Here is a 25,312-nt window from a genome sequence, read left to right as displayed (position 1 = left end):
CTACATCATAGAGCGAGAGTATAAGAATACTGTAAGATTAATAGATTCACAGACTGCCAATATCTGGGCAATAATGCATCCAAGGAGAGAACACTCTGGATGTAGGAAGGAGCATGCTTGGGCAGGCCTAGCCCCTTCTTACGCTCAGTGTGAGGTCACTGGCGGAACTAGTTTTACCTTCAAGACCTCCGGCGGTGCTGTCCCCAAGCCTGCGCATGCAATAGACGGCTGGGTCACCACCACTCTGGTGCTTGCACAGGACCAGTCCTGCTCAAAAGCCAAAATAAGTAGTATCAGTAGGGGCAGAAGTGCCTCAACACACGAGATGCCTTCTTCACAAGCGCACTCCACGCAGCAATGTTATAATCCGAAAGGGGAGCAACTGATGAGGCCTTTATTAACTTGTGGCTAAAGGTAGGTAAACGCTACAAGGGACGGGATTAGAGACGTGATGAAGAGGCACTATCAGGTAAGTGACAGTGCAGAGCACAGTATCAGCAGCAGAACAGGGGACCGGCGCCACAGCCCATGTCCTTTCAGAATTCTCAACAGGAAACCAGAAGGCGGCGCGGGGTAGGTAGGGCAATGGCAAACCAATCACCAATGGACATGAAATCGTATCAACTCTTAGCAACTTGGCTCTGCACCTTACCTTCCTCCTTTTGTGATAGTGAGAATAGAGTATTAAAGGGGCAGGTGTGTGCAGGCATATACAATAGGTGTGATTACAGTGAATGTTGATGTATGTATGGTGATTGGGCGTGTATCCATTGATAATGCACGGACCATGACTCAGGAACTTTAATGTGCAGAAAATCCTAATGATAGGTCCGACAACAGGAATGAATCCCCTGCTCGGAGTAGACTTTGCTACTAAATGTGCATGGAACGGATCCCTAGTGCACGGCTACCATGAGATTGACCCGCACTTTTGGAAAAATGCAAAATACTACTAGTGCAACTGGACCCAGGTTGTGTGGGATATATCAACTGGTTAGGATGAATGCCTCCAAGGTAACACACCTCCAACACTCATAAAAATATCGATGCTGGTTGGCATGTCATTAGGCTATACACTGCAGAATATCCGAGAATGCACAGGATCAGACAAAGCAACTATCTAATCTCAGATGAGCCAGGATTCCAGGTTCCACAAATCCACCAGAGACACTTTTTAAAGAAGTTCCTCTTCCACACTCTATGACTCTTTCTACATTCCGTTTCTTCTTGCCTTACACTGTGTCCAGCTCTCACTCTGACTTACGGATCTTTCTACAGCCAATTCTTCGCTCCCCACCTTTACCTTTCTTCTTGAAATCGTACCTGCCTTTTTTACATCCTCTTCCTTTCCCCTCAATGCACCCCCTCATTTGCTGCAAACGTCTAAAACCTTTCGTTTTATTCCCATGCTCCTTTTTCTGCACGGTGTACCTCTACAGCATCATGCAGGATCTTTTTCCATCTTCAATAAGTTACCAAATTTGGTTCTCGAGTCGGAAGCTTCCAAACCTTGGGAAAGTGCTCTGACAGATAACCTTCTTTCTATTAATAGGGCAGATTGTAGCCACAATAACAAACCAGTGGCGTTCCCATGAGTTGGATAGCGGATACGTTTGAAGACTTCTTTCCACAAATCCGAAAAGTGTTCAACAACATGGTGTATATTTTACTTCCCCGCTAAATAGGATCATTCCCAGGATACATTTCCTTTTCTGATGCCAGTTTCTATAAATTACTGGGTACCGTAGCCATAAAGATGTCATGCCCAGAGAGGGCATGGTCAGAAGCTACCTATTTCCACCAACTCTGAACAATGCCACAGACCATGGTGAGCTAGTTAGGAGAGTGGAGACTTTATTTTGCAGTGATGAGGGGTGAGATATACCTATCTCCATAAGACAAAACAGTGGGAATTAATTTATCCAAGCCAGAGATGCGACAGGACTCGTCTCTGGGAAACACAGAAACATAGTTAAACCTACCAAAGAGGGTCTGCCTATTTTGGCACATCAAACCCAAGCCCACTTACTAACCCACGTCTCTCGGAAGAGTTATGATGTAGACCAAAGATTACAGTCGCTCAGAGACAAATATTTACAGAAGTGGACAGGATGGTGGGTCTTGGAGCAATGCGTGTAATAAACAGTGACTTCTTAAAAAGGTCCAAGCGCTGATCTAGAGTGAAATACCAGCACAGCGGAAAGCACCAGCACACCTCTGCATTTCCAGATGTTCGCAGGCTTTTTCCATTCTCTGCTTCCAAGTCGATGTGGCATTCAAATCTGAGGCCCTGCATGGATGGGTTGAGCCAAGCCTCGAGATGGCTTTGCTATGATGTCATCCTTATGAGAGACTCTGTGCCAGACAAATGAGTTAATAGTCAAACTGTGCCCAGACGTAGCTATAAAACCTACTGTTACACCCGCTGTGAATTAGATCCAAGAGGAATACTGACTCAGGGTTAGGACATGGGGTTGTGTGTCATACACGTCTAGGCATTCAAGATGATGCATGGATGAAGGAGAGGAACTGGGCCCAAGAAAGAGTGAGTCTACCACCTTCAAGTTCCATAGAGTTCGTTTGAGGAGTGAATGAAGGATCTAGAATTACTTCGAGTGCAGACTGGGGCAAAGAGTTCTAGGAAAGCCCTGAATGTCAGGAAGTTTCAATCACCTTAAAGAAGAATTAATTAATTAGGTAGATGGTGTGAAGAAAGATGTACATGAAGAAAGGGTTAAAGAAGTGAGATCACTTTGAGTCTAAGACTCTGTGGAGGTCAAGAACAAAACAGCCCATACATAAAAGAAAGATTTGGACCGGCCAGGGTATTTAGCTTTAAGGAATGGGAGAAACGCAATATGGGTTTCAGATATTGATACAGACGGACTAAAAATAATGCACAATAATTAAGGAGCCATGTATGGGACAGAAGTAACAAAGGTAATGAATGGACTGAGGCAAGGAATGAAGTGTAAGGGAAATTACTCCGGCTGCTTCCAATATAGGTTTTGAATAAGGATGCATACAGATTCATAGAATGCGCCAAAACTTTAGACTCCTAGAGTAAACATATAGGTAGTGGTCACCCCTGTAGACTACAACATTTATGTTCCTTGCGAGAGTCTGCAGTTCTGCTCTCTTTTTTTATTTATTAAGCAGCGACAGCTCTTGGAACTTGTACTCTGCAAAACTGATTCTAATTATTGAGAGCAGACCAGCAGGAGCATTAGAGCTACTGGGACTGGTCCGCACTTTGTAAAGGTGCAAATAAATATAAAGAATCAAAAAGTGGGAAAACGCAGCTATGCCTGCAGATGAGAAAAAAAAAGAGAAGGATGATTTTAGGGCACAATCTGGAAGACTGCAGACTGTGGGATTAGGTGGTAAAACGAACGTGGGTCGCTTTACGACTTTCCTCTCCCTGTACTTCAGGGTTACTTGTTCCCACTGCCCATATAGCTCTAAGCTGTTTATTCGGACTCATGCTCGCTCAGTATAAGCTTTGCTATTTTAGAAAACATTGCCCTTCATTGTTTTAGATTTCTCACCGGTATTTACTTATTATTAGGGCTCCTGGTTATACAATATTTATTTTTGGAACATTTCTGTCTGTAATTATCCATATTTATTTTTTAGCCATTTTATTGGTATTTATCCATATTTATTTTGTGAACAGAAGATGTGATAAGTCGTATAATACTGCATTTATTCCACTGATAAACGTGCACTCATACTTTGATGTCTGTCAGGTTCTGGCACATTACTCTGCCAGTATGTAGAGCTCTTGGCTTGACATTCATTAATCTCAGCATGGAGAGTCACTCAAAAGAAGCCAAATTATCTGTATTTTTCCACTTTTCAAAATAAGTATAGACCGGAAACACAATTTATTCTGTCTGTATTTATCTGTATAAATCAGTAGAAATGGAAATCAGGGTGCCCTACTTATAATTTCCCAGTAGGTGTGTGTACGCATTCAAACGCCCAGCAGGAGCGGCTGGAATCGCGTTCAGTGACTGAATTCTAGGAGCATGACCTTCAATAAGTGGCCGCAGCTGCAAGAGGGTGCAATGGGCACACCGGTGGCACACTAAAGGTAAGCCTGCCTGCGTTGAATGACCGGTCATGCTGCCTTACCCTCACCGAGCAATCCACCCTCTACATGATCTTTTATACTAGAGAAGACATCTTGCCCTGACCTAACTACATAAGCCTGCCAGTTGTGACCATCTCTAAACTCCGCTCACCTGACAACTAACGCAGTAAATCCAAGGTCAGCCACGCGCCCTCTACCAATCTGAATACTCTCTCTTCTTAAACAACGCCCTTCTAAATGCACTTTAGAATTACACAATCGAATTCTACATACTTCAACAGACTTCATCTATGTCATGAAAACGTGGCTCAAGGAATGTTCAATCCCTGCTCTTATTGGAGCTATCTCACAAGGCTACCATATTCTACGCACTGACTGCAAAGGAGATAAACACGGGCCGCCATTTCCTTGACTATCTGCTTGCCTGACCCAAATATTTCCAACTTAGACGTCATAGCAGAAGATCTCACATGATTCTCTTATCACTTACACCTCTATGCTGGTCTTCCCCTCACTATCCTAGAAAGTTAAGCTAAATTTACCCAGCAGTCACTTCTTTTGCCTCCTCACAGACTCACACAAATGTCCTTGGTTTTTTAATTAAAAGCTCAGGGCCAGACTGGGAACCGAAACCAGCCCTGGCAAACTGCTTGGCCGCCCCTCCCCTAGGGGGGGGGGTGCAGCCGGGCCGTTTGCTAGTGCCAGGTTCGGCCGATTTTGTTGCAGGGGGTGATACTGCCTACCCCCGTAACAAAAACGGCCTTCAGGGGCCCAGAACCAGCCCCCACCCTGGCCGCCCACCAGGGAAACGCCCGGTGCCTGCTACGGCCAGTCCGGCCCTGTAAAAGCTAGATTACAGTGCAGACCCCCCAGAGCTCGGCCTTTAGCTTCCTCCTATGTGTGGAAACTTCCACCCACATGGCAATGCACATGACTGAAACCCTTCTCTCCTACTCAAGAGCCTCTCCTGTGAGATGACCCTACCATTCCTTAGTACTATTCCACGTACTTCTCGATCCTCACTATGACGCACCTGCCTGTAGACACAAATTGGTAACAGGAGAAAGATCAACCCTGACACGCTTTGCCCTCTACTTGCATGTACACTTGATTCGGACCCATCCTCAACGCATGAGGTCTACTGACACCAAATCACAACCACTCTCGCCCAGTACTTCAACGCATGCAATGCTTTGATCTGAAACTCTAGTCTTACGAGTATGATACCCTGATTCTGGCTAACCAATCCAGTCACTCTAATAACAAACAGACCCCATCGCTGTTTTCTCAAGGTTAAGGCCTGGCTGAAGCCTCACTGGTGCAAACTTACCATCGACGACCGAGAAATCATGATGATTGGCAGCAGCCCTAATCTATGGAACTCTGCGCTCTGGTCATTAACCTCTGGCGCCTGCCCCAAACCTTAGCCTGCAGTTAAAAGTCTAGGGGTCAAGACTGTCTACAACCCATAGACAACTTCCCAAGGTATTCTTTCGTCTTTTGCACCGTTCAATTATAAAACTTTGCAAAATTAAGCCTTCTCTGACTCAGAAGGCAGACGTGCCACAGCAATCCTCTCTGTAGGCTCACATATGGATTAGTGCAAGTGTCTACCTCGGCATCAAGGCCTTCTTACTGAGCCCACTTCAAGCCATTCAAAACCAAGCTGTGTGCTAGGTAGCTCTGGCTCCCAGGCTTTCCAGAGCACATCTCCACTGGATGCGAATCCGCATCAGGATTTAGTTCAAAACTATGCGATCTGCTCACCGCCTCTCTGCTCCCCGGTCATCTGGTACTCCTCCCTGTGGCATCACTGCTCTAGCAGTCCTCATCTACAGCACATTCAAATAAATCACCCGACAATAACTTGATATGTACATAATTGTGATACATACAATTGTTGACGTTAAAATACATAAAATAACAATAGATGTAAGCCCGGCACTCGGGATTTAACAAAGGCATGTGGCGCTGAGCCACGGGCAGAGTATAGAGCTGGATGAGATGAGACCAGTGTAACTGCAAGGTGCACACCTCTCACGAGTGTCCTGGTGTGGGGTCAAAAAAGAAAGGGGGACAGGGGAGACAGGGGGTGTCATGTGATACCATGTATCGGAAGTATCGAGGACTTAAATGTGCTAGAAAGAGATGGGATTAGTGACCGGGAGGAGATTGAGGGATTTCCCTGTCGGAGGGCGTGTTGCTAACACCCTTCCCCACTTCTCTTCCACGTATCTTCAATGTGAAGAGGCCTCTAAGGCAACAGTGCGCCGTATCAATGGCGATCAGCAATCCTCTGAAAAAAGCCAAGCCACTCCTTCCAGTAGCCCTGCTTTGGGATGCGTCCCCAGGACTTTTTTTCATCTTTTTTTTTTAAAGGCTGCAGTAGGGGGGGGGCTGATTGTTTTAGGTTTAGATGAACAGAAGTGAAGAATAGACATTGGCTTTCCCCACTAACACACCACAGAAATATCAAATACACCAGAAGCTCACTGCAATGATGAGAAGGACGGAGGAGGGAGCAAGCACGGACATTAACAGCAGACTGTGCAATTGGGTGCAAGATTTCAGCCAATAATGCAATATTGGAAACGACACCACACGGAATACAGATACCGGTTCTTGGCAACGTTCAGTGTACAAGGAAGGAGGCCGTTTAAAGGCCAAAGCTGCAATAACAGACAGAATGTGGTATTCAGATAAATTGTAGTATCCTATAAGGATTTCACTGGATGTTTCAATGTGTTTCTGTACCTGCTTTCATTTCTAAAACCTCACTCCTGTTGTCCTCTTCTCTGACCACCAAGATCCTTCACCAGCTAAGTATCTGTCCTAGCTGCTGAAGTCCTGACATGTCAGGTGTGCTGGCCTGTGTGACACAGTTCACATAACACCTGAACTCCAAAGTGCACACAGGCTGTTGTAACAAGGAGTGGAGCGAGAAAGCATATACAAGGGCACATGTTAAAATGAGTTTGCAATTGTAAAGGATAGCACTAGACTGATAGATTTACTGGTCACAGCAGATGAGCCATCTCTTAGGGAGGACATGCCATAAATGCCTAGAGGGAAAATCAGAATGGTAAGCGGTGGGTGGGTGCCACGTGTCTGCTTGGACGTTAGAGAATCCTGATTTCAATACACGACCTTCTCCACTTCATAAATCTCAATAACAAAATAACTCGTATGCAACAGTTTGTCAATCCAGGCATGTGTCCCCAGAATAGGGACAGCGAGGGCGAGCTGAAGTGGGACTGCAAGAGGACAGGAGGAGGCGGCATTGGAAACGCATCAAAAGACGGGGGCGGCAACAGCAAGTCTGGGAAAGTCGTGCTCCAAGAACGCCATTGCAACTCTAGGGTGAATGCGGTGGCGGGGAGCAAGCAGTGATCAAAATGAACATTCCCAAACTAAAAGAAGCATTGGCGCAGCCAACAGGACTCGCCGCATTGCCCTATTGGCTTAGCCAAAGTGTTTTTCCCAGGCAGAGTAGCACAGGTTAAATTTTTTTTAAAAGAAGGGTTTTGCCGATGAAATGTACCTTTCTCACACACACACACACACACACACACACACAAAAAAAAAGCATTTTAACGTTGCTGGGCGGCACATCACTTCCTAGACACGTGCATGCATTACAATGTTGAGTTTTTGTGTGCATTTTAAAGGCTGTTGCTTGTGCACCGTTTTCTCTTGTAGATTAGTTTTGAGAGTTTTAGTTCCCGTTTGGCACGGTGACATGTATGATATGCTGGATCCAAGAGATCATGAATGTGGTACACGTAGGTGAGATGCAAATGGCAGGTAGTCGTACAGTTGCACTAAATGTATGTCTGCTGCGGAGCTTCGCATTGCCAATGAGAAGGCCGATGCTCTTGTGATGGGTATGGCTAATGCAGGCAGAGCTGAAGGGCGAAGTAGAACTTTGACCTGGGTTAAGCAGGAAGTGCCCGTGGACTGAAGATATTCAGGAAGAGATGTAGTGTGAATAGGCTGTGGAAAACAACACAACCTCATGCTGAGCAACTTCCAATCAGGTCCACAACTCACTACCCACTTTACCCCGATGGACAGAGGAGTAACCCCGTGCCATGATACCATTAGATCTCTCAGCAGCGTTTACCACCACCGAAAACAACAAGGTATCACTTTACTGACTGAAGAAGTAGCCTTGATGATCCACTTAATTGGTCGACTGTTGCTTCGCCTTCTCAGTTCTTCAAAGGTTGCACAAATCTCATGCCACAAAGTTAAGTTTAAAACCTGGTGTCACTTCAACAGGTACTGGCTTCTACTGACACTATACAACCTTTGCTAGCACATGTATGTGGACAACGCCCAGACATAGTTAAAAACCTATGAAAGATCTGCAGTTCAGTAACAAATTGCCATTTGCTTGTCATGCGACCAGGTCTAGCTAGATGCATCAAAACATGCTTCGCCTCTTAAAAGAATAAATGAGTCTGGACAAGGCAATCCCTAAAGCCAAAATATTCAGCTGGCCAGCAACGTTAGGTGCTCCCCTCCCGTTGCACAACCGATGCAGAAGTATTTGAACTTGTAGAAATCTTCAATGCTGGTTTAACTTTTACAACAAAAACAACTTGGTTACTAAAGAGAACTTAAGGGGTTCCACGAGTGGTGCTATCATAACGGACAGTGGCAGCCATGACTGAACTGGTGCTGGCCTTTGAATGTATTGCCATCCACACGACCCACCCAACGAAAGCACCGGGCAAAGTCCAGCAAACCCAGATAGATATTGCTGTATGAGTTTAGGACAAAAACGCAGGGTCAAAACACTGCAGCCCTGAGGCACGTTTGTGGCTCTAAGAATAAAGAAGACAAACATTCAACCACACTGTAGATCATTCACAAAGGACTGCATACCTAAAGGCCTTGCTTCCCTCCAAACGCCCCCACACCCTGCCAGCTACACTGCCACCCAGGATCCATGGCTCGCTTGCCATTTGCACAGCCAAAGAAAAGGGTATGAAGGGAAGTTGCTTTATACCCAAGACTCCTCATTTTGATATCTCCCCTTAGAACTCCAAGGCAAAGAAAACTTCATACATGTGTGCCTATGACACACAACCTTGTGATTAGAGGGGCTCTGAATAAACTATGGAAGAACTGTAAACACACATTTGACACCCAGACAATGCATCAATAGAATGGTTGCCCTCTCCAAGCCCCCACCCTAGATCCCTTTCCCTGCATTGGCTACTTACAAGTTGTAAAATGGAAGCATAGATAGAATAAGAGGTAAACGGGGACACCAGTTTGCTTAATAGCAGGATCCAACATTGTTAGAAATGGGATTTTTGGTTGGCAAGGGCATGTGCTAAAGTAGGGAAGAAACCATCACTCTAGTCAGGATAAGGGAGTTACACTCCTAAAATAACCCCTGCTCACCCCCTTGGTAGCTTGGCACGAGCAGTCAGGCTGAGCTTAAAGGCAGTGTGTAAAGCATTTAAACATAACCAACAGAAATACAATGTAAAAGCACTACTAAAGGACACCACACCAGTTTAGAAAAATATCCAATATTTTTATGTTTAAGACAAGACCAAAACTGAAAAATCCACAATACAGTACTTAAAAATCTTCAATTATCAAAATATGCTTGAAAAATTGTTCCTTGATGTCGATAGCTCAGTCCGGGGCTATCATGGCCTCGTAAGCAAACAAATCTAAACTGTTCTGGCTGACCGCGGCGTCGCGGGCCAGTGACGGTGTCCAGAAGACCCGCAAACAGTACCTTTTAGAAATGCAGGGCGACGGCGACCTCTGGTTGAGCTTCTGAAAGCACGGCGTACGCACGCTTCGGAGGTCGGTGCAGGAGTCGTCGAGGCCCTTGAAGTCACACGCATTGCAGGTCGAACTCCCCTCTGTTGAAGTCATGAGTGCTGGCGTAGGCAGGCGTCGGGTGCTGCAGTGCGAAGTGCAGCAGTGCTGTGCCCCTTGGTCGCAGTGTGAGCAGCAGTTCGGTGGCGGTGTCAGATGGTGCCGTCAGTGAGACCAGGGTCGCGGTGCGAGGTGAAGGGGGTGCTCGTCGCGGTGCTGGCAGGTCACGGTGCAAGCACGGTGTCGTCGTGGCTGAAGTGCTGTCGTCGGCTGACGAACTGGAGTCGATGGTGCCGGCAGGCCAAAGCTGCGGTGCCGGATGAGGGCGGTGCATCGTGTAACTTTACGAGCGGTGCCCTTGAACCACGGTGCAAGGAGTGGCGTAGATTTCGACGTGGATAGGCGTCGTCGGGGATACCAAGGCATGCAGGGCGGTGCAGAGTGCGGTGCACACAGGTCGCGGTGCCAGTAGCGGCTCAGTGGCGGTGTCAGCAGGCATCATCGGTGAGACCAGAATCGTGGTGCGGCGGTGCCCTCTGCGGTGCCTTCAGGACACGGAGTCAGCAGCGTTGTCGGGTTGCTTTTTCCTCTGTTGCAGCACAAAACACACAGTACCCAGTGCTGAGGGCAGAAGAGCTTGAAGTCTTTGCTGTTCCTGAGACTTCTTGAACAGGGGGCAAGCTCTACCGCAAGCCCTTGGAGAAACTAACAAAAGAAGATTGCAGAAAGTTCAGTCCAGTCCTTTTACTGCCCAAGACATAAGCAGCCACTGCAGGCCAACACAGCAAAGCACACAGCCAAGTGGTAGTTCCTCATCGCAGCTTCTCCAGCTCTTTTTCTAGGCAGTCTTCTTGATCCAAAAGAGCTCTAAAGTTCAGGGGTCTGGGCCCCAATATATATATATCCCCAAATCCTTTGATCTCTTAAGCAGAGAGTGTCTGTGCTCAGACAGAACCAGTTCTGCCTTCTCTGGTGTGACTTCCTGGCAGGAGGTGGAGATGGCATGGTCAGAGGCAGACCAGGCCCTTTGAGGTGCAAGGAAATCTCCCCTCCCCCCCTTTCCCCATTGCAGCCTAGGTCTATTCAGCCCTTTCCTGACCTACCTAGACTTTCTGGAGACACTCCTGCTCCCCAGCCTTCTGTCATCCAAAACCCAGACAGGCAATTCAAAGACTATACTTTCAGGGATCATTTCTATAGTACAGACTGGCAATCCACATTCCAACAGAGGCACACGGGATGACTGAGCAAGAAAATACCTACTTTCTAAAAGTGGTATTTTCAGACACAAAGTAAAAATCACCTTCACTAAAAGATGCATCTTTAGATTCTGAGTTCAGGCATACTAAACTTTATTTTCGTACCTAATTACCCGGGCCAGTTATGTTTATAAGATATTATAAACAAACTCCCCATTCTGTCCTGTGGGAAACAGGTAGCCTTTCAATAGAGAAAAACGAAATTGGCCGTAGTTCACTATCAGGACATGCCACACACACCAGGGCATGTCCAGCCTTTCACATACACTGCACCCGGCCCACAGCAGTACCTTGGGCCTACCTTAGGGGTGGCTGACATGTAAGAAAAAGGAAGGTGAGGGACTGGCAGGTGTGTGCACTGGTCAAGTCGTCACGGCAGTTACAAACTGCGCGCAGATTCCGCAATGGCGGGTCTGAGTTACCTTTTACGGGCCGTTCGTGTGGGTGGCACAATCCCATGCTGCAGCCCACCAGCGGCATTTGATTCACAAGCCCTGGCACACACAGTGCACTTTACTAGGGACTGACCGATAAATCCAACAGGCCAATCATGGAAACACCAATCCATAACACATTTTACCACAGGAGCACTTGCACTTTACCACTGATTAGCAGTGAGAAAAGTGCGCAGAAACACTAAGCCAGCACAAACAGAGTCAGATCCGGGAGGGGAAACACGCCAAAAGATGCCCAAGTCTAAAAAACATTCAGAGACGTCTGCCTTAAAACCCAAGCACGCAAGTGACAGTCACCAAATATTACAGAAATGTATGATTTGCTGATGGCGCCCCGTTGAACATGGTTAGAAGACCTCCTGCTCTTTCTTGTCTTACAAAATGGGGCAGAGTCGACGAGCTGACGTTCTGCAATTTCTGATTGACTGTTAGGAATTCTCAGATCTGCACTCAGCCGTCAGATCTTTTGGGATCAGTGCCACCGGAAAACAGAACATTGTGTCCCAAGGACAAGCTGCAAAAGTTGAAACCATGGGCCTTTATATTTGCTGTTGAGCCTGGCATTTCACGTTTACAACTCTCCTTGTCTCCCTCCAGATGTTAGGGAGAGAGAGGGCAGTCTGCCAACAGCGCCACGTAGCCCATGTAACGGTCCAAGCGGAAGAGGGAACAGGTGCAAGGCTCGTGGACAAGTGATGAAACACTTTGCAAGTAATGGCTATGAGAGCAGAGAAGAACCGGAAGTAAGAAGAAAGATGACGTGGCAGGGAGACCGAGGGGTAGGAATGAAAGCAGGTTTGAGTGAGCAGGCTCCCGGGCTCAGTGTTTCTCGAAGGCAGGGTGAATAAGGGCCAGGTCAGCAGTGACGACAAGGGCCATTGCTGCGGGGCATTCACTGGGCTCCCACTGGGGAAATATGAGAAAGAAGGTGGAAATGGAGCAGTAAGGTAGTACGACTGCAAAGACTGCTTGCTTACTTTAGCTTCTTAAATAAAAATGCTCTGCAATTTTGGGCTTTTGTATGATGTACAGACTTGTACCAAGCTTCCCTAACATGGAACACAGGTACATCATTAGTAGCTTCTCTAACAAAAAGCAGTACAGGGCGATGGCAGCTTGCAAAGTGTACAGAGAATAACTCACCTCGTCTCCCTCAAAGCCAGTTACAGCAAACATGCATGTTTCCCTCACATACACAAAAGTAGCAGATGTGCACGCGTACCTCACAGATGACAAATACAGTAAACGCACAGCAGCAATGCATGCTTCCCTCACATACACACACCTTTACAGTACAGGAACATCAGTGCAGACTGCCACACCCAGAACATTGTGCTACGCAAACAAATGATGGACGGAATGCTGAATAAATCATACATTCACCCCAGTCAAGAGATCTGGGTTAAATCCATTGTCCTTTTGCTCACCATGCCACCCCAGTTTAGACCCAGCCATATGCAAATCAGTCTTGACCCTGTGCCTCATGGGAACAGTCCAGACCGAACTGAGAAGCCACGTCCTCACTGGACCGGAAACAAGCATCCTGGGACTGGTTTCTGGGTATTACCCTTCATCAGCCAGGCTAGCTTGAATCTAGTGGCACGGTGAGCAAGGAACCCACATCTGGGCATACCCATCCCACTTAGGGTGAAAAGTGCTATGTATAGTGAGCAAGGGACCCACGTCTGGGCATACCCATTCCACTTAGGGTGAAAAGTGCTACGCAAACAAATGATGTATGGAACGCTGAACAAATCATGGCAGTTCGGGCTGGACGGTTCACATTGGGCGCATGGTCAAGACTGATTTGCATATGGCTGGGTCCAAACTGGAACGGCATGGTGAGCAAAATAACGATGGATTTAGGCCCAGATCTCTGTACTGGGGTGAGTGTACGGCATTGTTCTGCATTCTGTCCATCAATTGTTCTTTTTGCATTTGTCACCCCGAGTGGGATGGGTATGCCCAGACGTGGGTCCCGTGCTCTCCATGCCACTGGAGTCAAGCTATCCTGGCTGATGAGGGTCAAAATCCCGAAACCAGTCCTAGGATGATTGTTTCCAGGCGAGGGAGAACCTAGCTTGGCAGTTCGGGCTGGATTGTTCCCATTGGGTGCAGGGTCTAGACTGATATGCATATGGCTGGGTCCAAACTGGAATGGCGAGCAAAAAAACGATGGATTAAGGCCCAGATCTCTGTACTGGGGTGAATGTATGACATTGTTCTGCATTCTGTCCATCAATTGTTCTTTTTGAATTCGACACCCAGAACATATGCAGCAGAAGCAATGCAAGCTCCCCTCACATACGCTTCTTTACAGTACAGGAAGCCCCAGTGCAGACTGCCACACCCAGAACATATGCAGCACGTGTAGAAGCAATGCAAGGTTCCATCTCATACCCACACCCTTAAAGTACAGGAACGGCAGTGCAGACTGCCACATGCGGAACATATATAGTAGGTGCAGGATCAGTGTAAGCTTCCCTCACATTGTTTGTGTCTGAGTCATAATTGAAAGCATGAGAGCAGAAGGATACACAAAAAACTGTTGGCTAAGAACCAGTACTGGCAGAAGGTGTCCTAGAAGTCCTGGACTGCTTGGCAGTGATGAGAAGGGCTATGTTGTACACTGGTCCTGCTACCCCTCCCCCCACCCCCCGCAGTAGAGCCGCGTACTCCCCTCACCCACCCAGAACAGCAAAGATATTTAGGCTCTCCTTGTCTGTGATCTTTTCAGAGCCATCCTAGTCTCATCTCCACATGTCAATTACTCCCTTAACCCAGTAGTGTCTAGAGGGAGGCTGGGGTTGCTGTATGAAATCACTATTAGGCCCATCTCTGAGTAACATTGACATAAATGCTTCAGATAGACTATGGCACGCAAAAAACAACAACCATCGAAGACATGTTTTCACAATTATGAAGAGCTAGGAGGAAAAACGAAGTTCTTGTTGTTCTGTTCACTACTTAGAAACTTTATAAGAGTGCTGAGAGTTACAGACTGAACTTCTTGACAGAATATGTGTACTGAAGTGTCAAGACATGCAGCTGTCTATGCTTATGCAATCAAAGGCATAAAGTACCCTCTGCCAAAGGTTTTTAAAATACTGCAAGTCGCTGAGGAGATGTGAGACCAAATAGAGGAACGAGACAAAGATATGCAATCTTACGGAGAGGAATTGGCCCAACGGCTCGGGCGGTCGACCTCAAATCTGGGGTACTGGATTCGAGTCTCGGCAACAACGCTCAACATCCTGTGATTCAGGGCAAATCACTTTCTCTCCCCGTGCCTAACAAAAATGAATGTGTCCTCATGTAACGCAACTGGTGCTCGTGTAAAGCGCCCCGATACCCTATACCTTTGGGTCAAGTTTGCGCTATATAAAACTCAGTTAAAAAATATGTATATCCTTCTAATGCACCACAGAGGGTATTTTACTCCTTGGTGACACCATTACCCTTCACACAAAAAGCACGTTCCTTTCTATGAATGAGAATAGTTGCAAATTTGTAGAACAAATGTGAAATCCATTCTGTAATAATCATACTGACCTAGAAAACGACAAAGCCTTTTGCCTTTTTTACAGCCAATTCTTAACTACTACCCAGAGTTGCTTGCTGCCTTTTTTTTGCAATAGTTATGCTGCAGTCTAAGCCTGAAAGAGTATTGTTGTGACTTACACTGGGTGCTCCCTTGTGTCTGGACAAAGCTAAACCTCTCTGAAGCGCTGCCATGACAGTAAAGCACATGCCGAGGGGTGCTTTTATTCATTCCAGGTTGGCCTGCATGGTATTTTACCAATCCAAAGCTGTAATACTGAACCTGGAGTGGTAAAAGGCTTTTGTCATTTTTCAGCTCAGCAAGGAAGGTATTTGCTAAATCTATGCTTACAATAGACATTTGAGGTGAGCAGATTCAGAGTGCCACTAGTGTTGTAGAGTGCTCTATACAGGAAATGCTCTCTGCCTAAAAGTAGGAACTACCCGGAGTTCCTTGCTGCCTTTTATGTATAATTTATGCAGCACTCTAAGCATGGAAGGGTATTGTTTTGATAGATGATATACATGTTTAAAAAAACAGTGCAAATTCCTCCAAAAACTTAAAGTGCACTACTGCTTACTCAATAGGATAAAAACAATAAAGAATCCTGCAACATAGGTTACGCCCGAAATAAGTAGGATAATATTACTCTATACAAGCTCATCCCTTAATTATTATTTTTTATTTACAGGTGCACTGGCGTCAGATAGACCGACAAAAAGAAAGTAAGTTCACTACTTGTAATTCTTTTGCACAAGTGTGTACAGACATCATGATAACACTTCCTCCGCATCATGCTTGGTCCTATCAGTTTAAGGGCTCTCTCTTCGCCAATAGTCTTGTCTCCCGCCACCTCACCTGCATGAACCAGGGCTTCCCCTGTCCCTGTGTGACACCGTGATGTGCAAGCCCATCCATAGCGGTTCTGTTCCGTATATCAAAGAGACTACAGACAGGAGGAGTCTGAAGGGGTTTGCCGCTCCACACTGAAGCCGGAGACTGCAAACCTACTTGGTTTGGCTGCTTTGTGGCCCCCTCATTATACGACACAAAATACCCCCAACTGCACTTTTAAAGGTGTTTGAAGCCACCTCCATGTTCCATGACGTCATAAAGGCCCTCGGATGTGATGTCATGTTTCTGTATCGTCACTGAACCCCTCACTGATTGGCAATAAGTCTATGACTACAGATGGGGCTCTGCTTTCCAACATGATGTTCACGTCTCTTTGGACCGACTACTGCAGCTCATATCTGCCAGTTTAATAGTGTGTGGAGGCACACAGCCACGAAATAAACATAACTTATCTAGCGCTTTTACAAAAAACAAGTGCAAATACAAGCCGAGATTTAAAAACACAAACAATGACACAAACAAACTTCTCTTTACGATCGCTCAAGTCTCTGTAGATGCCACAATTGTCAGGGGAGCTGTTTGGCACGGTCTGAATCCAATTACCCGTCAGATGTACACTCTTGGAGCCAGGGGAAGCCAGGGAGGAATGCTAGCGGAAAGAAGTTTCTTTGCTTAGAAATGTATTCGGCCTGCAGGATAGGAGGCCAGGGAGCAGAGACGGAGATCTATACGAGAGGCAACGAGCGACTGAACACAGGCCGGCGAAATCTGTTCCTTCCCTTCAAGCGCTTCCATTACTGTCATGGCGGCGGCGCAGCAGGGCGCAGCGCGAGGCACGGGCTGTCCCTGGACAGTGACCGGCCTGGGAATCTCTGGCTCCTGGCTAGTTTACAAGGGGCCACTACGCGTAAGAATAACCAGGACCCGAGTACATGGAACCAGGCATACAGCGTTACGTCAGCAACTATCACTTTTCCTCAAGACGGGCTTGTAAAGTACTAACATGGACAGCTTCCCTTCCTTCTCGTTTTAACAGAAAGCCACTCAACACAATGTCAGCCGGCTACATTTGAACACATTGGGCCTTTTGATTCCATTAAAGATAGTGAGGAAAAGGAGGCTTCTGCAAGCCGGCATCCTACTCCAATTGGCTAAAGGACCCGATGTGCCAAAATAGACAGCCGTGGACCCCGGTGTGCCCAATGGTTTCGGGTGCTGGGGCACCCCTCTAGCGCCGCAAAGCTCAATGCTACTCCCTGTTGTAAACGTGCCAGTGAGAACGGGGACCCCACTCCACGCCCAACTCTAATTGCTTTCATATTACGGCTAGGGAATGGAAAAGTCTTTGGGCGTGCACACTCACACACCACACCTAGAAGCATCTTTCAAATACTACACAATTTACCTTCGGACTAATCTCCACAATAAAGGCCACAATACAGGCCACATCGAAGATCTGCTCTTCCAAAGCCACACCAACAAGCGACAAACACAATCAACTGAGAGACTTCCCAAATCTACATGGAAAGGGGCCCGGACACACAAGTCATGTGATCGCAATGGTAGTTCGTGCTATACAGATGTGAATACCATGCCATGCATGTGGTGCTAACAGCAAAGGCTTTACGTTCCACTGGGAGATGCGTCATTCACACTGAACGTGTTCAAGAGTAAATAGCACAAAACCCCTCAACGTTGGCCGTCTTCCAGTTCTATGGTAAAGGTTCTTTACTGATCACACCCTTCTCACAAGGCTGCGCCTCTTTCATGACAAAAGCATAACTGCTCTATACATCCTATTATCCCCCATAAAGAATGCTATGCACCCACCAGTATACAAACCTCCCGGATCTTTACCTCACATTCAGCGTTGAATTCATGAAACGCAGAAAATCACTATCTGGAAGTGGTTTCCTGATCACGTGATCAAAGTTTGTATCCAAACCATGCCAGAAGAGCAGCCCTGTATGGCAGCGCAAGGGAAACTACAGCCGCCCCACCCCATGTCCTCCTTACCTTCTTCCGATAAAAGACTATTCGTCAACCAATACATCTCCATCTAAATGTGTTACTGTCTACCGTCTACAGTATCTTTCTGCCACAACATTTTGTTTTACATCCCTCATGTTCAGAACCCAGATGTTCCATAAAACTACAGCTAATTTACTGACGTTTGCAGTACGCACAATTCAACAGTCAACTTATGCAGGAAAACGTTTAGAGCTGGCTTGGTCATGTTTGCTCACTGTTGTTTTATTTGGATCACAACTTCGGTCAAATGTGGCATGTACGTGCTAAAGATAAAGTAACACAACCGATGCAGATCTATGGATACTGCGACAAGGCTAAAAAAGTGAAATGGTTTCCGGGTTTCACATAAACAAAAGACGGTTTTAGGCTGTGTTAGGTGGACAGGAAGATAGCTCTAGGGAACAGGACAAAAAAAGCTACCCCCGCCCCACAACAGAGTAGCTGTATATATTTTGTCTGGGTAGCAAGGAAGAGGTGTAAGAGTGCAGGATGGAGGTCTGCTTTAGGGGTAATACAGAAGTGTAACATCACATGTAAACCCTGATGGAGCGAGAAGGGAATCACAGCAGAACAGGGGCGCTCTTCGGATCTCAGACCCGACGCTCGCAGGACTGCCCTTCTGGGGGGTGCTTTGAACCCTTCATGTCCACTCCTCTCGCCGCACCCGTCGCAATAAATCTGAAAATGTCAGTATTGACAGCATTCTTTACAAGCAGCGGAAAACGTTATGCAGTTATTTTTCTATGTACACATAAAGCATGGCTGTCCCTGAAGCATCTAATTACTGGCGCTAGATGAGGTGATGAATTGTTGAATATACAGGACTCCTTTAGGACTAACTGAAGCAAAGGGCACTACTACCTGTCCCTAAGTAAAGCTCTAAGTGCCTCGCCCTCATACAACTTCCTTCTCATGCAGAGGACACCTCTTCCTGACCCTAAACTGAGCTCCAAGTACCTCGCCGTCATGCAACTCTCCCCTCCGGTCATGCAGAGGACACTTCTCTCTGACCTTAAACCGAGCTCCAAGTACCTCGCCGACATGCAACTCTCCCCTCCGGTCATGCAGAGGACACTTCTCTCTGACCTTAAAATGAGCTCCAAGTACCTCGCCGACACGCAACTCTCCCCTCCGGTCATGCAGAGGACACTTCTGTCTGACCTGAAACTGAGCTTCAAATACCTCGCCGTCATGCAACTCTCCTCATCTCATGCAGAGAGGACACTTCTCTCTCTCACCTTAAACCGAGCTCCAAGTACCTCGCCGTCATGCAACTCTCCTCATCTCATGCAGAGAGGACACTTCTCTCTCTCTCACCTTAAACCGAGCTCCAAGTACCTCGCCGTCATGCAACTCTCCTCATCTCATGCAGAGAGGACACTTCTCTCTCTCACCTTAAACCGAGCTCCAAGTACCTCGCCGTCATGCAACTCTCCTCATCTCATGCAGAGAGGACACTTCTCTCTCTCACCTTAAACCGAGCTCCAAGTACGTCGCCGTCATGCAACTCTCCTCATCTCAAGCAGAGAGGCCACTTGTCTCTCACCTTAAACTGAGCTCCAAGTACCTCGCCGACACGCAACTCTCCCCTCCGGTCATGCAGAGGACACTTCTGTCTGACCTGAAACTGAGCTTCAAGTACCTCGCCGACATGCAACTCTCCTCATCTCATGCAGAGAGGACACTTCTCTCTCTCACCTTAAACCGAGCTCCAAGTACCTCGCCGTCATGCAACTCTCCTCATCTCATGCAGAGAGGACACTTCTCTCTCACCTTAAACCGAGCTCCAAGTACCTCGCCGTCATGCAACTCTCCTCATCTCATGCAGAGAGGACACTTCTCTCTCTCACCTTAAACCGAGCTCCAAGTACCTCGCCGTCATGCAACTCTCCTCATCTCATGCAGAGAGGACACTTCTCTCTCTCACCTTAAACCGAGCTCCAAGTACCTCGCCGTCATGCAACTCTCCTCATCTCATGCAGAGAGGACACTTCTCTCTCACCTTAAACCGAGCTCCAAGTACCTCGCCGACACGCAACTCTCCCCTCCGGTCAAGCAGAGGACACTTCTCTCTGACCTTAAACTGAGCTCCAAGTACCTCACTGACACGCAACTCTCCCCTCTGGTCATGCAGAGGACACTTCTGTCTGACCTGAAACTGAGCTTCGAGTACCTCGCCGTTATGCAACTCTCGTCATCTCATGCAGAGAGGACACTTCTCTCTCACCTTAAACCAAGCTCCAAGTACCTCGCCGACACGCAACTCTCCCCTCCGGTCATGCAGAGGACAGTTCTGTCTGACCTGAAACTGAGCTTCGAGTACCTCGCCGCCATGCAACTCTTCCCTCCAGTCATACAGAGGAAGCCGCTCCAAGCATGGATCTTATCCGGTAGTCAAGAGTGCACAGACCTTCATCAACCTCAACCCTCCTCACGAATCTCACAATATCACCAGTCACAATTCACATATCCTGCTGGCCTGGACCTATTAACTAGCCGGTCTCATTGACGGCCTCGACAGCAGATAGACAAGGACGGAGTTCACAGCTCCGCTACAAAAACAACTTTTCCTGGCATTTACACAGTAGGGCACAGTTAAGTACACTACTTACAAAGCTGCTCCCCCTGAACTCTTGCATTAGTATCTGGTAGGTTTACTAAACTGCTATTTGCACCTGTCTTTTTACGCAGATTTGTGAATCTTGAATGGCCTACTAGTAAACAAGATGAGGCCAGATTAATGCAACCTAGTTATCGTCAGTCAAGTTAAGAACTTCCAATATTCCTTGAATAAAAAATCAATTTGATACCAAGATGGTCACATAAAACCAAAATTCATTGGGTCAACTTTCACGTTCTGCACTCTAGCATTTAATTAAATTGCAAAAAGCAACATGATAATCGTGCTTGAAAAGTGCTTCAACCACCCAGAGACTGCTTCGACCTCGAGAGAGGAACGGGAAAGGTGGAAAGGAAGGACTAAGATGGGCAGAAGATGAGAAAATGTAAGCAAGGAAAGTTATTTTTAATCACCTCATCACAGCTTGCTGCCCAAGTCGAAAAGTTTCCAAACAAACATCGTTGGCACCTTTTTGCAGAAGACGATTCAAAATACGACATACCAGATCTGGCTAATATGGAACCATTTTTAAGGATAATGGGGGATCAGTGTATCATCCAGCGGTCATACCAAACACAACCCCCCACAGAGCAACACAGCAGGTGAGTCTGCTTATTCACAACACGATTAGTATTCCGAGTGCTCTTAATGTGATAAGCTATGTGAAAAGCTCAGGGGGACAGGATTTAAGCAGCACTAGCTAAGCAGAGTCGACAGACTGAAAGGCAGGTGGATGCAATGAATGCCTGCCACTGGCGGTGGAAGGATGCACCCAAACAGCCAGAAGGACAAGACCAGAAAGAAATATCCCTCTGGACTGAACCACTTTGTGATTGATAAAGTCTCAAGTCAATGGCTGAAAAAAGTAGGCCACAAAAAGCCAATGGTTCAATGTGCAGACCCAAATCCCACAGTGTATATATCCGATGCAATAGGTTGGTTTACACAGGCTGCACTCTCCAATCCAGACATTAAAATGTACTTTTTTTAATTATTATTATTATTGTATTTCAGGCGCCAAAAACAGGGCTTTTCCTGCACATGCATGAAGTGGCCATGTGAGATTGAGTTGGAGAAGTAATCATGCAACTGCTGCCCATTCTCCTGGCGGCGTATAGGATCCCTTTTCTTTTTGATTCAGACTGTACAGGTTTGCACACTAGCAAAGCGCGGTCATCATGGCATAATGTGAAGACCAGAATACTAGACCGGTGCCAACAACACCTCCTCCTTCCCGTCCTCCCCCAGCGAGGAACTCCACACCAGGGCTAATCTGCGATTCTACTTAAGGCTCTTGTTATAAATGGCATCTGTACACTGCTTCAGGTGAGCCCTGACCCGGAGAATGGAGACGCAGCCACAAATGCCACCATGGCGAGTTCAGCCCTAAGAAGCTGCTGCCACAGCTGCTGGATGTCAGAGGAGAGGGAAAGAGTGAAACTGTGCCATGAAAGAGCTGAACAGTCAACAACTGTAAGCAAAAACATGGATGATATGTACTACTCTCTTCAGACACTAAAAATATATGTAGTGTCATGGAAATACTTAGGTTGACTTGATATTATGAACCACAAATCACTGACATTTGCTGGTTATGGTTAGACTTTTGTACATTGAATGGTCATTAGTTATGCCTTCTGCCCAGTACCCATGACTGGCCACCTATCACTGATGCATTGACTGCCACCATGATCTGACCTCAGAACCCTTATATTTTCCATATATTGTTTTAGGGAACCTCCAAAGATGCTGTTGGGCAGAGAAAATATAAAACTGGGCATAATGGTCCATGAACCCTGCAGTCAAACTTATTATTTTTATTTGAGGAGAATTTCTATTCCTTGAACTATGAGGGTAGGATGTGGTCATCCTGTCCATAAATCGCTTCACCCACACTCTTTTGTTATAGTATGTTTTTTTTTTGATGGAGCAAACATATATAGGCCTTTGCAGCTAATTAGATGGCTCCGATAGAAATTACGGGTGACAAACTCAAATGCCCTATATCTATATTTATTTGAAATTTCATATATTTTTTAATGCTGACCAAAAGTAAATTCAATCTATGTAATCAGCCCAAAGAAACAACTAAATAACAAAACATAGTTTTACAAATGGCAGGGTTATAACCAGCATTAATTTAATCTTTAAAACATAGAACCAAAATTAAGTTGGCATTCAGGGCGTGTCTCGCAAACAGTAAGAGTAATGGAAATGCTAAGAAATACATTGCATCCTTTAGTGTACATTGAATGCAACACCACTAGAAAACAAACAGAACTCAGAATGAAAGGACATCAAAAATTAAATACTTAATGAGAAAACAGTTAACCGGCAGAATTAAAAATAAACAGATGTAAACCCTACTACAAGCAACAAATAAAAGACAAGACTTAAAAAATAAAAATGCTCATACCAAAAACATACAACACAACGGCATACTGCAACAAAACCTTTTACTATAACAAATTGTGACACAATGTGAAAATTAAAAAAAACAAGACTAAAAGACAATTAAAACAAAAAAAGACTAAATAAAAGAAAAAAGATATGCAACATCCTGACAAGATAATACATTACACTACATAATAACACTGTGAAACAAAGAAAAAACTTTTCTAGTGAAAAAGCTGCATCGGCAACGTCACTTTTGTATTCCCCCAAATATTTATACTTTATTTTTATATATTTAAGTAATGTTAGTTGCAACCTATCCTTGCAAAATGTTTTAATTGCATGTATATGGAAGGGATGGTTTCTTTCTTCCCGGTTAAAATCAGCTGCACAATACAAACATTCACATTATGAGAGATCTCAAATGACATCTTCAATGACATCATATATGACGACACCCACTGCCAGTGGTTAGAAGCCTGCAAACAGAGAAAGAGATGCTATCCACTGATCAGATGTCCTCTTAGATAATACATAGAGGCTATAGACAGACATATGCAAACAGACACACACAATCAGCCTAAGATCGCTTTCAATGAACACATATTTTACATCTATTGCACAGAAGGAAACTCACACAGGGTTACATTTTGCTATTTTCCTGCTAACGTGGCAAACGCTGGGGCATCAGCGTTGCCATGGGAGGGTGCTTTAAAATAGAAAGCTGGCATGCTCTTCCGGAAGCATCTGGCTGAATGCCTCCCTATGTCTGGAAACCCATATGTAATCTTGAAAACATTCACCACCAGCCATCCCACAAAAACGCCGCTGAGACCACCATGGCTCTACACTATTCGGACATTGTGAAACCGGCTGCAATGGCCTCTTTGCGTGTTTGTAGGCGTCAGACGCTCCAGCATCAGCTTCACTTTCTCTAGTAGTGAACGAGAGGCTACATTCAGCCACCGTGCACTCGGTGGTGACACCACAGTGAAGATTGGGTGTTGTCACTGGCAGGCCAGGCTGAGCCCTTAGCCTGACAGTGAAATGCACTACGCCACAGACTCTCTTCTCACTGATGCTGGGGTTTGAAGCAAGCAGTACCCCCAATGGAACAAACACGTAGGCCTGGGCTAAATTTCCGTTACGCTCGCTGAAATTGCGATAATTTGACATTTTCGCGTTCCGCGGAGAGCGCGGAAATGTCAAAATTTCCGCATTCCGCAGCTTAGCGATAATTTGTTTCTTGCTCGCGCTGTAAAATAATACAGTCTCTCGCGCGCGCGATCGCCTTACCTGAATCCCCGCGTTCGCCGACAAGTTTTCCCGATCCGGTCGCGTTCTCCACAAGATGTTGGATTGTTGGTAGCCATTTGCGCTGTCTCGCGACAGTTCGCGCCCGCAGTTATGTCATTAGTCGCGCGATCACGTCTTTCTTCTCGCGATCATGCACCGCGAGAAGAGTGAAAACAAGATGGCCGCGCCGCAAGCAACCGCATGGGTAAGTTGGCGAGCCGCGACCATGCAGAAAATACCGCGAACGGGCGGGAAAAAAACTTCCGCATCTTCGCGATATTTCCGCGTGTTTGCGGAGATTTGTAACATTTTCGTGAAAATTTGCAAAAGCCACTTTCGCAAATTACGCCCACCCCTACAAACACGCATTCAAGTTGCCTCTAGGTGGACGCTTTAACAGCCAGAAGTTGTGTTTGCCTTCGTAAGACTATGCAACGCGAGGTCTGTTTAGAATGTCATTGCTGTAAAAATGCTGGTGAAGCCAGGGTTGGCGATACTGTACTTTTCTGCAAAGGGCAGGTCCTATCAGAGAACAAGGGGGCTATTGATCACGCACAATGATGTCAGAGGCAGTAAGTGGCCTTCTGTGAGTGATATCAGACCCTGGACTTTCATGAAAATGGGCTCTTCTCCACAATTACATTTTGATGTTACATTACACTTAAATACAGACACCTAGGCCTAGTTATCTAGGTAAAATATTCGCATTCAACACATGTACTTGTTTTCTTTGTTAGATGTTAGCTTTCATGCCATGGCCAGTGCTTTCAATGGGCAGGCACTGCACTTCTTTCATTTGAAAGCCAGAGTTGCCGCACTTCTCAGCACACCTGCAATACATTTATTAGGAGAGTGCCAACACTTCTCAGGAACAACCATCCTTATATGATTTAATTAAGGTCACTGGGTGATCACTGC

General features: G+C 46.2%; 1 protein-coding gene and 1 pseudogene across 3 annotated transcripts in view; one reads left to right on the top strand and one right to left on the bottom strand.

The window, feature by feature from the left end:
• ABR (ABR activator of RhoGEF and GTPase) overlaps positions 1-25,312 on the bottom strand; it is a 1,177,460-nt gene that overhangs the window by 66,261 nt on the left and 1,085,887 nt on the right. The gene's annotated exons all lie outside the window — the stretch shown is intronic.
• LOC146858373 (small nucleolar RNA U3) lies at positions 11,113-11,229 on the top strand (annotated as a pseudogene).

The sequence above is a fragment of the Triturus cristatus genome, chromosome 3_2 (assembly GCF_964204655.1).
Source record: "Triturus cristatus chromosome 3_2, aTriCri1.1, whole genome shotgun sequence".
Classification (NCBI taxonomy): domain Eukaryota; kingdom Metazoa; phylum Chordata; class Amphibia; order Caudata; family Salamandridae; genus Triturus; species Triturus cristatus.
This window is presented reverse-complemented; position numbering and strand designations above follow the sequence as displayed.